Source organism: Labeo rohita, chromosome 18, assembly GCF_022985175.1.
Source record: "Labeo rohita strain BAU-BD-2019 chromosome 18, IGBB_LRoh.1.0, whole genome shotgun sequence".
Lineage (NCBI taxonomy): Eukaryota > Metazoa > Chordata > Actinopteri > Cypriniformes > Cyprinidae > Labeo > Labeo rohita.
In genome coordinates this window covers 24893131-24908867 of record NC_066886.1, presented here as the reverse complement: position 1 = coordinate 24908867, position 15737 = coordinate 24893131, and positions in this window count along the sequence as shown.

Sequence of the window (15737 nt, the reverse complement as noted above, 5' to 3'; positions counted from 1 at the left end):
AAAACCAATTCAAAGAGGTCTTTTTATGTTAATGTAATGGAAAAAGCTTCAACACCTGTTTATTCCTCCAAATGAGAATGGAATCAGCTATTTCTAAATATTTCATTGATCTGTTACTTAAAAATGCTTATTAGTTGTTAAAATATTTTATATAGAAATATTTTTCAATACTTTTGAGCTGCTGTTGTTGCAAAAGTAGAAGCTTTATACTGTATTTAAGGTTTGGAACATTAGATCTTCATTTCTGACATGCTGTGTTTAAGCATTTGCAAATAAGAATAAAAAGATCCATGATTTTGGTTTTGGGTAAGCTTGTATGAAAAGAAAATGTATGCATTTTAGAAATGTGGTAATTGACTGCATATTGTGTGAAAACAACACAAATTGTGTTAATGGTATGGTCACAACAGACCGACGTTGTGCTTATTGTGTTTAGAGTTTTGAAAATGTGACTACAGATAGGACAAAAGGATGTTAGCAACTGAAAAAAACTGTAACATCTCCTGAATCCAAAAGCTGTGTGTTTTTAAGACACAAGTCCATTATTAAGACATTTGTAGTTTTAACTTTTGGCTAAAATACCATAAACCAAAATTCATAGCAATGCCGCCGATGAAAAGATCTATCTCCTATTGTCTCTCACATCAAAATCCACCCACATATTTGTTTAGAACTGTTTTGGACTATTTTTGCTTGATCCGTACATAGTTCCTTCCTGGTTCAGACCACTTTTTCAATGGAAGAAGCATTATCACTGATCATGAAGCCGAAAGCAGCAATCTTAAGTTTAAAACATCTTAATGACGAATTTGTTTTTTTTTTTACAAACACACAGTTTTTCATTTTAAGCTGAACCATTGCTTTAATTCCAGTGATGATATTGACTTCATCAATAATTGCAGTGATATTTAAAAGTCCATTTGAATGTTTAGTAAGCAATTATTTACAGTCATTTTTCTGCAGTCTGTGAAATAATTCACATATTTAACATTTGAAGTGATATTCCTAAATGTCACATGGGAAAAAAATAAATAAATAAATGACAAACTCAGACTACCTGCCAAGCTGGATCAGATTTCCAAAAGGCTACTGCGGATTTCAGGCATCTCTAATTTCAGTTCTCTCTCTGCTTCCATATCTGTTCCTAATTCGTTTATGGCCTCCAGTCACCTTTTCACCTTTCCTTCACCCTTTCCATCTTCCCTCAAGTCTTTTTTCACTTTAAAGTCTTTCTCTTTCGCTAGCTCTGCCTCTGTCTGACATTTTATTGACATTCTTTTTAAAAGGCTCGCTGAATATCCACAGAGTTTCTTTTTTTATAATGCATCTTTTCCCAATCGTCTGCTCGCATTGTTTCTTGCCAGACTTTCTCTCAAGCCATTTTAAACATCTGACAGCATGTCATCAGTCAGCTTGGCCTATTATTCATGAGATGTGGAGCATCTTCTTCCTCTCTAAACACCTCCCTGCGGTTCTCCTGACTCTTCCACGCAGTTGAGAAGAATGAGCTGTAGACGTCTAATGAAGGAGTCTCTTGATGTCACACGTTACCTACTGATCTCACCATGATGGTGAGGTTTGTAATGGAGTGAGGTTGTAAAGTACAAGTATCTGCTGTGTTTGATTGTTAACTGCTGGTTGATGTAGATCATAGCAGACAGTCATAGGTTGAAGTGGTTAATTTTGTACTAAAATATCACTCAAAAAATATGAAGAAAAAGGCTTAGATTGCTTATTTGTGGGATAAAGGCTCCAGCTGCTTTTATGGAATTTATTGCTCATTTTATTGCTCAATAAGCTTATTTTACATGTTGATTAAACACAGTTAAGCTTCATTGTAAATAACACATTTATGAGTTAGTCACATAAAAACAATCCAAAAACAAGTTAATTACTTAGCCAAAATTTGCACTTACTGCATTAACAATGATATTACCGCACAAAATTAAAGATAAAATAAAAATTATAATAAATAAATGTATATAATATACAATTAAATAATAGAACTATGAAATTATTATTAAAAAAAAAAAAATTCATATTTTATTAAAGATTTTTAAAATAATTTAATTATTCATCATAAAAGATTATAGCAGCATGACCAGAGTCTGCAAATGTACTTATGTTTTTATTGGTATCAAATAGAAGAATTAATAGAATTTAGTAGAATTAAAAAACAAGTGGAAAGCACTAACTAATAGCCAACAGCCAAATTAGTGCACTATGCAGGGAACCGGGAGAAATCTAAAACACAGTATTAGTGATATTTTAGTATCACTCATACACTGTTTTTGTTTTCATGTTAATTTTAGTAAATGTTTTAGTAAATTTGTTATGCATTTTGTCATTTTTAATAAGTATGTCTACATAGTTTTTAAGTTTTAACTTTTAGTTTAAATTATTTTAGTACAAGTTATTTCATTTATTTAGTAAAAGTTAATATAAGTAAAAACGAGAAATTTTGCCTTGACAACTAATTGAAATAAAATGAGTTTAGGTAACACTTTATAATAATTATAAACTAATAAGGTACATAAAAATAATAAATGCAAACTATTAGTTTATAGTTCATTCATAGTTTATAAACCATAGTTAATACATACACTCTATGCAAACAGTGGGTTTTTCACTCAGTCACTATAATTAACCAAATTATTATTGTTTACAGTTTTTTTTCCCCCCTCAATATAGGACACATTTTTCAAAACTTCAAAACTCTTCACACAGTGAGCACAAGTCTATGTGGGCTAAACTGTGGATCAATTATCATTGCTTTGGCACAAAATGTATTCATTAACGACATCTGTCAAAATTACATGAACTCTTTTCTCATTTCGACGCAAACACCAACAAAAATGTATATACTAAAACAAGCCAATTCGCACATGTTTACATACTATTTTCAAAACAAACTTAAGTTCAAAACCTAGCACAGTACACAAATGAATAAGACAGAAATTTGTATATAGATCATATAGAAAAATATTCTGAATGTAAAAAATCAAATACTATCAAAGCAGTTGCATGTAGCTGAACATCTTCACAAGTGTTACAGTTTTTCACTTTCATTACCATCTATACAAAAGGGTAAAACTTAGAGTTTTTTTTTTTAATTGCTAACAAGCATTGTTCAATACTGAAGTCACATTTTTAAAACTGTCCACACATTCAACAACACAGAAGTCTAGACCAAACTGTAAATCATTTTTCATTGCTTTCAGACAAAATGCATGCAATGACCACATTTTTCAAAATCCACAAACACTTTTGTCATTCATAGTCCATAACTTGAAAAACACTATACATTTCAGCACATTTTTCAAATGCTAATAAACTGCTTTCAAAACTGATAAAAGCACATACAAATCAGAACAATGGCATTTTTCTGCAGGAATGATACAGAAATATAAAATCTTAGCAGAATATTTATGAAATTTAATAATAATTATTCCAAACACAACCAACTGCAATTTCAGCTGAAAGCCAAGCCAGATGTCCTATTTTTAGTCTTCATCATCATCATCTTCTGCGTCTTCTTTTTTCTTCTTCTTCTTTCTTTCTTTCTTTTTTGATAAATGGATGGCTTCGGAATTATTTTTTTGGAAACATGGATCAAGAAAGACACATTGGTGGGGGAAAAAAAGGAGTGGCAGAGAGAGGAAGGACTAGAACCCTCAGAGTACTAAACAGGCAGGACAACCCCCTGGACAGATGGCCAGTCCATCACACACATTCATATTCACACTCACTCACAGTGTCCAGTTCACCTGCACTGTATGCCTCTGGATTGTGGGAGAAATCCAGAGGAAACCAACATTACAGTTTTTTTTTTTTTTTTCAATTGCTAACAAGCATTTACATATATTTTTTAAATATACTTAAAGTATCTTTTCTAAACTCTTAACACAGCAACACACCTACATCACACAGTTAGCCAAATAGTTCATTTTGGTGCCAAAACCACATTTTGTTAAATTAATACAAACTGTACGTTTCAAAATACTGAATACCCTTTTCAACGTATACTAACTCTTTCAAAACACAGCAAACCCGCGATTCAAAATAGAGTCATTCGGTCAAAACATTATCACTAGATTCTATCCAACAGAAACATATAGTCAATCATAGCACAGTGACTGTCAAAATACTAACAGTTGATGGCTTTACAAAAAACTGCTTTGCTTGTCATGTTTCAGTTCTACCTGCATATAATAGACAAAATATTTTTTCTGTAATTTAGCCTACAATTTACCTTCAACTGAAACCCATTTAACATTTTTAAGTGTTGAATGTGTTTGTTCTTGGCAACATACTACTGAATGAGTCATTCATTTATAGAATGTACAACAGAAAAAAATAGGGTCCCCTATGCATAAATTCAGTTGGAACCTTGATTGAAATTGCTTTCCAGTGGGTGGGGGTTTAATGTGGATGGTGCGCCCATGATAGCTGATGCCAGTGATCAAAAAAAAAAAAATCCAACATACATGGTCTTTTGTTACTATGCAAACCTGTTTCCGTCACAGGATAAAAAAAAAAAAATAAATAAATAAAATAATTAAATAAATAAAAACAGTAATCTTTTGATCTCACAATTCAGACTTCTACTGGGATTGTGAGTTTACATCTTGCAAAAAAAAAAAAAAAAAAAAAAAAAATCAGAATTGTGAGATACAAAAGTCAAATTACTCTTTACCCTTTATATTCCATGGCAGAAATAAGCTTTCATAGGTTTCACATGTGTACAAAAATAAACAAACAAACAAACAAAATGCACAGTCCAACACATTCTTAATCCTCTCCCCTACCTCTTCTCCCGTTTTTCTGTACCAACTACTCCTCTCCCTCTGCCAGGCATTATTTTTCTCTCTCTCTGATTCTTTGTGTTGTTCTGCATCCACAAAACCAAATCAAAGAGGTATTTTTACTCTAAGTTGTTGATGTAATGGAAAGAGCTTTAACACCTGACTATTCCTCAAACTGAGAATGGAATCAGCTTTTCTAAATATTTCAGTGATATTGTTACTTAAAGGTGCTTATCAGTTGTTACAGTATTTTATATTGAGAGACTTTTTTCAATACTTTTGAGCTGTTGTTATTGCAGAAGTAGAAGCTTTATACTATATTTACGGTTTGCAACATTAAGTCTTCATTTCTGACATGCTGTGTTTAAGCATTTGTAAATAAGACTATAAAGATTCATGATTTTGGTTTTGGGTAAGCTTGTATGAAAAGAAAATTTAAGCATTTCAGAAACATGATAATTAATTGCATATTGTGTGAAAACAACACAAATTGTGTTAATGGTATAATCACAACAGGCGGATGTTGTGCTAATTGTGTTTAGAGTTTTGAAAATGTGACAGAAGGATGTTAGCAACTGAAAAAAACTGTAACACAGAGAGAACATACAAACTCCATATAGAAGGGCCACCTGGAGCAGCTGGGACTCCGTGCTGTTGATGGGGTTTTTATCTTTTTTTAATTCATTTTTTTTAAGTAATTACTCCTCCAGGACTTTTTTTTTTTTTTTTTTTTTTTTTTTGTATGTAAAAATATTGGGGTGAAAATGCTGCTTTTCTTATTCATTCTTTGTGTTGAAATACAGTCAGTAAAATAAATAATAAAAAAAGATGTTATTCTTATCCTACAATGAAATATGTATGTGACAAATCATTCAAACTTCAAAGACAAAAGTTCATAGTTTATGCAATGCTCCCTGATGAGTGTGTTATGAATGAAATATATGTTTTCTGAATGAGAATTGTTGCCAGTGTTATGGTGAAACAAGCTTATTTTGTTTTGTTGGTCTGAGTGAGTTTTGGAAGTGAGATAAACAGTTTGGCCAAGAATTATGTTGGTAATGCACTGTAAACACTGTAGGATTAATTACTAAGGATTAATTAGGATTAATTATTAATTACTATTAAGTACTGTAATGTGAACACGGACCATACTGCAACGATTTATAAGCAGTAGAGAGTATCATTCCTGTTTTATAAAGACATTTTACAAAAGAAAACATTATATAATGCTACCTGTGTTAGTGTTTTTTAGGTTGTTGTGTTCTGAGTGATAAAGTGTGTTTGTTTGGTGTAAACCTTTGCTAGAGTTATGTAATAATGAGTTGATTTAAGGCATTAATGAAGTGTTTTGGTAGTTGTAGTGCATTTTAAATGTGAAATCAACTTGGGTCAAGTTGAAAGATGTTAGGAGAACTGTGTGAAGAGAAAGTGAAAAAGTGAAAAAGTGACTTTAGTACTGAGAAATGTGTGCTAACAATTGTAAAAAACTGTAATTCGCTCATATATAATTCATCTATTTATTATTTTGTTTTAAGTAAGAAATCTTATTTATTTATTTTTTATTTACTTATTTTTTATGTGTGTTTGGTCTTATTTAACAATAATAACCCTGCTGCATCTGCATGTTCAGTGTTTTTCAGGAACCCTTTCTGTGTACTGATGTTGGGCCTCTGAGTGTGCTGTAGGTCTGAAGCATGTGTGTGTGTATGTGTGTTTATATGTCTATGGTGAGTTGTGAGTGCATAGTGTTGTGATGGGAGACGGATCACTGCTGTACGGTTCAGGGTTTCTCCTGCACACACTGACGCTCTCAACAGCCTCTGACAAATGAAGGAGCACAATCTCTATCTCTCTGCCTCTGTTCTCGTGTCAACAGCTCAATCACTGCTTTGCTGCTGCCGTTCTCACATCACTCCACTGGACACATTGAGATAAACGGCTTATATAACGAACATCTGAAATGACATGAAAATAGCATGAGAAAATAAAGATATTGCAGTTTTTTAAAATGGACTGCATATAATAAAATGCCATTTTATATTACTAGAATTGACAGAATAAAAAGTCTTATTCTGTCATTTTAATATTTGAATAGATTCTCATATCTGAATGCAGGTTTTCCCAATTTTTATGGAAATTTGTTTCTGAAATGGAACAAAAAACTAAAAAAGGGAATTGTGAATTTCAATCTCAGTTTTACAACTCACAGTGGAATTAAATAAATAAATAAAAATTGTGGTTTTCTAATTTTTATTTTACAATTCATTTCAGAATTCTAAATTTATATCTAACAATTCTGACTTTCTTCTCAGAATTTTGAATTTGACATTATGCTATTTTAACTCTTTTTCTTAAAATTCTGAAATGATATCTAGAAATTCTGACTTATTTTCTCTATTCTGTGGAGGTTGTGATTACTTATTTTGTGGTGAAAATAAAAAGATTTAAAAAATGTGGGGGTTTTTTTTGTTTTTTTTTTTCAATCTTACAGTTCTGACTTGGAATTTGGAATTGTGAGATATAAAGTCAGAATTTCATAAAGTTGTGAGATTAAAAAGCCACAATTACGTTTTGATATTTTTTATTCCATGACAGAAATAAGCCTCCAAATGAACATTCGATGATGAATAAAGAAGCTGAAATGTCTTTGCTAATTGTTGGCTCATTTTTATTTTTATTTTGACAACTGCCGTTGCAGACAAATGAAGAGCATGAGTTAACGCCATGTGAATTTACTTCTCCTAAGGACTTTTACTGTGTTGATATTCCATTATTTTTGCTGAACAAAAGATCAATACAATTTTTCCCTGGATTTTAAACTTAATACCAAAATCATATCTATCTGACACTTTAATCCTCCAAGCATCTATCAGTATAAACATTCTCACAGAATCAAATCCAAGACTGTGATGTTGTGAACGGGACGTCAGTTTCTGAACAAGACACGCTGTGTGATTACTCTGTTTAGGGCTCAGGCTGTGAAACAGTGGGCATTGTCCTTCCTGATCCTCCATTTTATTACACACAGGAGTGATTACTTCCCTGGGTCACCCTTGGTTAGATATATATATATATTGACTGAAGACAAGCTGTGCACACACACACTCACAATCAACACGTAAATCCCCATATGTCTGGGTAGACATATGTCAGTAATTAGAAAACTAGTATATTTTCATAATAGAAGGCCACAGAAATGAGGATTTTGAGAAGGCATTGGGTGGTTTTGTGTGTTTTGGCACTGGTGTTGATAGCATTAACACTGTCACACATGCTGTAACTCAGGCTTTTCTCTGCAGCATTAGTTGGAATTGCTATAGTAATTATTTTGGCAGCTTTTTGCTCTACATGTGCCGTCAAAGCTGGCGTAAAGAGATTGTGCCAGGCGGTGCCGTGAGACAATCGGCTTTGCCATGTTTGTGTGGCCGAGCCAAAAGAAAGCAGTTGATTTTCCTCCTGGAGATGCAGAGAGAATATAAAGACTAGAGCTGCATTATTCAGTTCTTCTCCCACTTATTCTGTGTCTTTAACTTCTCATTTTAAACCTAGTTTTGATCTTATCAAAGTGATTTGTTAACACATATGAAATCAATTGCAGTTAAAGTGATTGCTGTTGGAGCTCTCTTGCTCTAAGATTAAACAGAGGCAGGTTTCTCTTCTAGGAATAACAAGACTTTTATTATTTCATTCAGCTTCTTTTGACACTGCGTTTTAGATTCATTACACAGGCAAACACCTTCAACACACACTTACAAACACACAAGAAACCAGACTGATGCAACAAACACTTTTGAGGAAGAGCTACTTATTTAATTTGCCATAAGGCTACAGTGTCATCAATATTTAATTTAAAAACTTTACTACTTTTTTTTTTTGTTTAATATAGTTACAGTGTTAATATAATACTAAGATACCAAAGTACTAAAACATGTTTTGTAACAACTAAGTAAAAACTAAAAAGAAACCAACTAGGAAGAAACTAAAAACTAAGAATAAAGATCATTATTTAAACAAAATTAAATAATAAATAAATAAATAAATAAATAACAACATCAAATGTGAACACAAGGAAACCTGGAAATCTTTTTATTAATTTTTTTCTCTCTCAAAAAATACCATCTGAGAATACACAAGTTAAACTTAATATAGCCAGCTTCACCTATATATGATTCAGGACAGATAATCCCAGAAACATACACCACATATTCTTCATCACAGTCCAGTTTATCATCTGAAACTATTTCAAAACAATTACAGATCTGTGTGAAATGACACACGAAATAACAAGCCTAGGCGCAATTGTTGAGGTGCAGAGGGTCTGTAGACTCTGTTTTGATCATATTAATTATGTATTGACCGTTTGCTCCTGTTTTAATGTCCCGCCTGGGTGATTTTCTACAACCTCTGTGATATATCAATACCTTGTTTGTCTTTTAATTAGGTATTGATTCTTATTTATTAAAGTGATTATTTTTGCCTTTTTGTGAGCTTGCAGTAGAAAGAACTTGTTTAAGAAAAATAGTCTTCATTTGATTTTCAGCATGTAGAACGTGTTTGTAAAAGTTTTCATTATTACTCCACCAAAATTGGCCTCCACTTGTGTTGTACAGATTGTGCTGATTTACAGTGAAAAACAAATGCCATGTTAAGGTGGCCAACAATGTACAGTCAATTTCGCCATTTTTTATAGTTTAACAAAATCAAAATTGCATTTACTTTCTGAATGCACATTTTTGGTCTTATTGTGCATTATCCTTTGGTGTGTTAAATTTGATGTTACAAATCCCTCTTCACTTTTTCAACCTTATCCCTTCAAAGACCTGCTCCATGTAAAGCTTCCAATCAGATCCCCATGCATAAAATCAAGACCTTTTTTCTTATTGAATATCCTGAATATTACTGAATACTCATTGGGAAACATGCCTAATTGTTTTTATGTTGACTTTAGTGGAGTTTTAAAAAAAATGTAGGTGTTCATGTAGGTGGAAACTTGTTAACTTATCCTTGACTTATAATAAAGAAAACAATACGATCTGACACCAGTCGTCCGTACCATTAAGGAAGAGATTTTGAAACAAAGTCTGCAGTTGATTACTTTGAGTCACACATGCAGTATCTTGACTGAGATAACTAAAAACAACAAGACTAGATAAATGTATAGTAAAAAACAACAACAAAAAATAACATGCAATATCAGTTCAAATGCATCCACTAACAGTAAGCCACATTCTGTATAATGCGTATGTCTGTTTTACATTTGCACAAGACAAACAAGCCACAATGTCAAAACTAATGCTGTGTCATCAAAATGGAATTTGTACATAAATGACAACAGGTGCATTAATGATTGTTGGCAGACAATGTGATCACAGCTATTTCTAATTAAATTGTAAATACAATCAAATTAAAGTGCCTTCCTGTAGCTCAAACAGACCTACAGTTTTTGGATTGTGGGGGAAACCAGAGCACCCAGACAACATGCAAATTGCACACAGAAAGGCATCCTGGCTCACCCAAGTCTCAAACCAGGGACCTTCTTGCTGTGAGGTAACAGTGTTACCCACTGAGCCACTGTGCCGCCTCAGTTCATAGGGAAACTAAGAACTGGTAAATGTAAATGTAGGTCTTGGGTTTGATTTCCAAGGAAAGCAAGAACTTATAAATGTTAATGTTGATCATGGCACCAGCAACAGTAGGGTTTGAATGTGTACCTTACTTGTGTAATTAAATGTGTAATTAAATGTGCACTTTGGATAAAAGTGTCTGCCAAATGCATAAATGTAAATGTAAATACAGATCATGGTGCTAACAACAGCAAGGTCATGGGTTTGTTTCCCAGGAAAGGATGAGTGGAAAACTGTAGTTTAAACTCAATCAGTTCATGTCGACTGAAAAAGTCACTATATTGTACCAAACATGTAAAAACAAAACAAACAAACAAAAAAATAATAATAAGATACTTCATTTTTGTCATGAATCCGGTCTGTGGCTTTCTGTCTGTTCGCCATCGGACGTCACCATATACTGTAGAGCATTATATGGACTCTACACAAACTGTTGCATGTCACCCCAGACTACATTTCCCATCATCCATTGCACTGATTACACACACAGCTGTAGCCAGTCACACACACTATTTAACACCCACCCTTCTCAGATTGCTGAGCATTGTTGCATTTATCCCTTAGCCAGTGATAGCACATTACGGAGCCTTTCCGTGTTTTCATAGCCTAGTCTGTTTTATCCATGTCTTTATCTATGCCTGGTTTACCTCATTCTGCCTGTTTCTCATCTGTCTATTGGACTAACCTATTTGCCTCGTCCCCTGGATTACGTTCGCCACCTATCGACCAACGCCTGTCTGTGGATTACTCATTCGTCTTGCCCTATTTATATTTGTTTGCTGGCATTTGACCCTTGTCTGTTTAAATGACCACGTCTCTGAATAAAGCTTCGCAGATGGATCTGCATGCCTCTCTCTGTCTCTCTGTAACAATTTTGGCAAAAAAGTGGTAAAATAAACCCAAAAAGAAATAATCTAAGAGGAAGGACGAAACAAAAATTTATTATAAATATATTTTATTTGCTAAAACCTAAAAATACAAATACTAGTATATATAATGGTTTTTACATTGTATAAACTGTATATTCTCTCCTTTAATCCTAACTCTAGCCCTCACAGAAAACTAGAGAGTTTTGTGTGAGGGGTAGGTTTAGGTTTAGGGGATAGAGAAAAAAAGTTCCACCAGACAGTAGAAAAACTGTGATTTCCAGGTTTAGTAGGAAGCCATTTAGGAGCATTGAACTGTATGAAATGACCAGTGAAGATCAAATCATGAGTTGCTAGCAGTATCCTATTATCCAGAGAAAATCACCATGACAACTTTTTTCGTCATTGCAATTTTTTATTCCTTGGATTATAAAAAAGACATAGACAAAAAGGGAAAGTGCTCTTCAACTCCATTTAACAGTGTGTGTGTGAGAGAAGCAGAGCGTGCCCTGCAATCACTGGCCTGTGAATGATAAATAAGTAATTTCCTTGTGGGTTGTCAAGGCGAGAGAGCGGATCTCGCCGACTCCATGTAAGCGTCGTTGTCGGAAGGATGATTAGACACTGAGGATGATGGATGACGGTGGCTGAGACTCCAGGAGCAGAAGCGCTTTCGGGCCACATACCAGCTGGCAAAGATGACCGGCCTGCCTGATGAACGCGAGGCTCATTAACCTTCCCACACAGGCTAAACTATTTATCACATGACATCTGTAGATAAGAGCGGCGATTTTTATGTTGCCTGCTCAATTTCACTCAAAAACGCCACCACATCTATATATGGCCACAGTGGCTCATTTTCTCAGAAGACATTACGTGCTCAATCTCTGGATCATGGTGGGGTGGTTTAATATGCATTTTTCACACCAGGATATGTAGATCCTTCATTTCGGAGAGCAGAATTGGAGCACTTACAGATCATTTCATGCATACAGTGTGCCATATGAAGTAGTCTGAAGCGCAATCAGCTCAACTGTGCCGGAGCACATTTACTAGCTCTGCTCCAAAACCTGGTGAGATGCCTAATAAGATATCTAATTCCGGCCTAAATCTAAAGCAGCTTCAGGTATCAAGAAAGTAGAAAATAAACCCAAAAAGAAATAATGTAAGAGGGATAACAAGACATACATTTATTATAAATATGTTTTATTTAACAATAAAAAAGAAAAATAAATGTACTATTTTTTGTCTACTACATAAACTATAATGTATCAAAATGTCTGATATACAGGTGCATTTCAATAAATTAGAATGTCGTGGAAAAGTTCATTTATTTCAGTAATTCAACTCAAACTGTGAAACTTGTGTATTAAATAAATTCAATGCACACATACTGAAGTACTTTAAGTCTTTCGTTCTTTTAATTGTGATGATTTTGGCTCACATTTAACAAAAACCCACCAATTCACCTCAACAAATTAGAATACTTCATAAGACCAGTAAAAAAAACATTTTAGTGAATTGTTGGCCTTCTGGGAAGTATGTTCATTTACTGTATATGTACTCAATACTTGGTAGAGGCTCCTTTTGCTCTAATTACAATTTGGCGTGGCATGGAGGTGATCAGTCTGTGGCACTGCTGAGGTGGTATGGAAGCCCAGGTCTTTGCCATTGGCCTTCAGCTCATCTGCATTTTTTGGTCTCTTGTTTCTCATTTTCCTCTTGACAATACCCCATAGATTCTCTGTGGGGTTCAGGTCTGGTGAGTTTGCTGGCCAGTCAAGCACACCAACACCATGTTAATTTAACCAACCTTTGGTGCTTTTGGCAGTGTGGGCAGGTGCCAAATCCTTCTGGAAAATGAAATCAGCATCTTTAAAAAACTGGTCACCAGAAGGAAGCATGAAGTGCTCTAAAATTTCTTGGTAAATGGATGCAGTGACTTTGGTTTTCAAAAAACACAGTGGACCAACACCAGCAGATGACATTGCACCCCAAATCATCACAGACTGTGGAAAGTTAACACTGGACATCAAGCAACTTGGGCTATGAGCTTCTCCACCCTTCCTCCAGACTCTAGGACCTTGGTTTCCAAATGAAATACAAAACTTGCTCTCATCTGAACAGTCAATTTCTTCTTCTCCTTAGCCCAGGTAAGACGCCTTTGACATTGTCTATGGTTCAGGAGTGGCTTAACAAGAGGAATACGACAACTGTAGCCAAATTCTTTGACATGTCTGTGTGTGTTGGCTCTTGATGCCTTGACCCCAGCCTCAGTCCATTACTTGTGAAGTTTACCCAAATTCTTGAATCTATTTTGCTTGACAAGCCTCTCAAGGCTGCGGTTCTCTCGGTTGGTTGTGCATCATTTTCTTCCACACTTTTTCCTTCCACTCAACTTTCTGTTAACATGCTTGGATACAGCACTCTGTGAGCAGCCAGCTTCTTTGGCAATGAATGTTTGTTTCTTTTGAAGAATATAAATGTGAACTAAATGTTATGATTTCAGATACTTAATTTCATGTTATTTACAATTAAATGTAATTGTATTATAGTAAAGTTAAGGGTGTTTATTGTCCCCTTGTTGACCTTTAGAGTGCTTATGTAATTTCTATTAACACTTGTATGCCTGTCAGGATCACCAGTCTCTATGTCTGTCACATCTGCACACTACATCTCCCACAGTCCTCCTTGGCCAGCACCTGCACTCAGTCTTCAATAAGAACACTTGTTTGTCATTACCCTTATCAACTGACATTGTCTGGTCTCGACTAGACCTAGGATTTCATAGACTGCTTTTGTTCACATATATTCTTCTACTTACCTGGCTCCTCTCTCAGGATACTTACCAGTCCACCTCAGTCATCGGCTCAGCTAACCGGGTTCATCTCCCCCTGCAAAGACATTGGAATTAACATATAAGTTGTCAAGATCTCTAGCTGTCTGCAGATATCCAACCAATATCACACTAGCAAGAGCTGCGAGTATGATGTTGTTTATACAACAGTTCAATAATCTAGAAGTTTAGATTGAGTAACTTACATTTTAGGCACGTGACTGAATCACTGCTTTTGAACAAATCATTTGAATGAGTCAATGAATCACTTATTAAAACAGTCACTTATCGCCACCTACTGGTGTATAATTGTGAACTGCAGGAAGAAAGAGTCACTGAAAACCATTTCAGATAAACAGAAGAGTATTTTATTATGATTAGATTGTTATTGTTGGCTTTTAAACCCTACGGGCCCTATTTTAACGATCTAAGCGTATGGTCTAAAGTGCACGGCGCAGGTTTGCGGGGGGGCCAAGCCCCCTCAAATGAGTTACTGTGCACCACCTTTCCAACCTCTCCCCTCCTTGCTGAACATAATCGTTTTCGAAAGCTCGCATAAGAAAGCGATTGACTATCCATTATGACTTAGACATTTTTATATTTATATACACAATAATAATCTTTTACATTGTAATCCTTTCATTTTTAATATTTGGCATGTTTGAATGCTGCTGCGTGTCACTGTGTGTGTAATAAGCAGAGTATATGTTCATTGTGCACCTGCCTATAGGCGCATAATACTAACGCGCTCTTTAAATAACAAAAAAAAAATATTGAACCATTGACTTTAGACCAGGTTTCAGTTGGTCAATGGCTCAGTCTATTTCAGCTGCCTCAAAATAGCAACACGCCAACAATGCGCCTAAACACACCTCATTTCCAGACCAGCAAGCCTATGGGCGCACAAATGGGCGCATATGCATTTGCTGTTTAAACAACATGGCGCAGGAAGTGAAAATGATAACTACATTGGGCTGAAACTAGCAATAAACACCCACTGTGAGTCTGTTCACGAGTTTCAAATCGATCACTTGACGTTCCATTTCTGTTAGGATGGAGTCTTAGCAGGCAGCTCCATATGTTGACAGTAGATACACAGATAGCTCTAATGTGTTTTTAATGGCTGATATCCATGAAAAGCATCAAGCATTGCTGTGCTGTAAATTACAAGGTCTGATGAGAAACAGCCACATCTCCCCATGGAGGCCTGTCTGTCTCTCCCTATCTCTTTTCCTGTCATTTGGACAAGTGTTCATCCTGTTTAGCAGTCCAGTGAGTAGGCAGTGTCATGGTCAGGACGCTGTGATTGAGAATAATTAGTGCTGGGTGATAGAATGAGCCCGCGGGACTCATTCCAGCACAATATATGTAATTGAACTAAATGATACAGGAGAATAAATCAGCCAGCTATATCAAGTTGTCCAGGAAAAAAAGAGCCAGACAGAAGCTCAGCAGAGCATTCAGCTGTCAACCACTCATGATGTGTGTGATGTGTGTGTGTGTGTTAATTGTCTCATCTTCACATCTCACCAATCCAGAAAAGACCTGCTGAGCTCTCGACCAGCAGTTTTCGTAAAGGTCACGATCCTCAGAGATGGAGACGGAA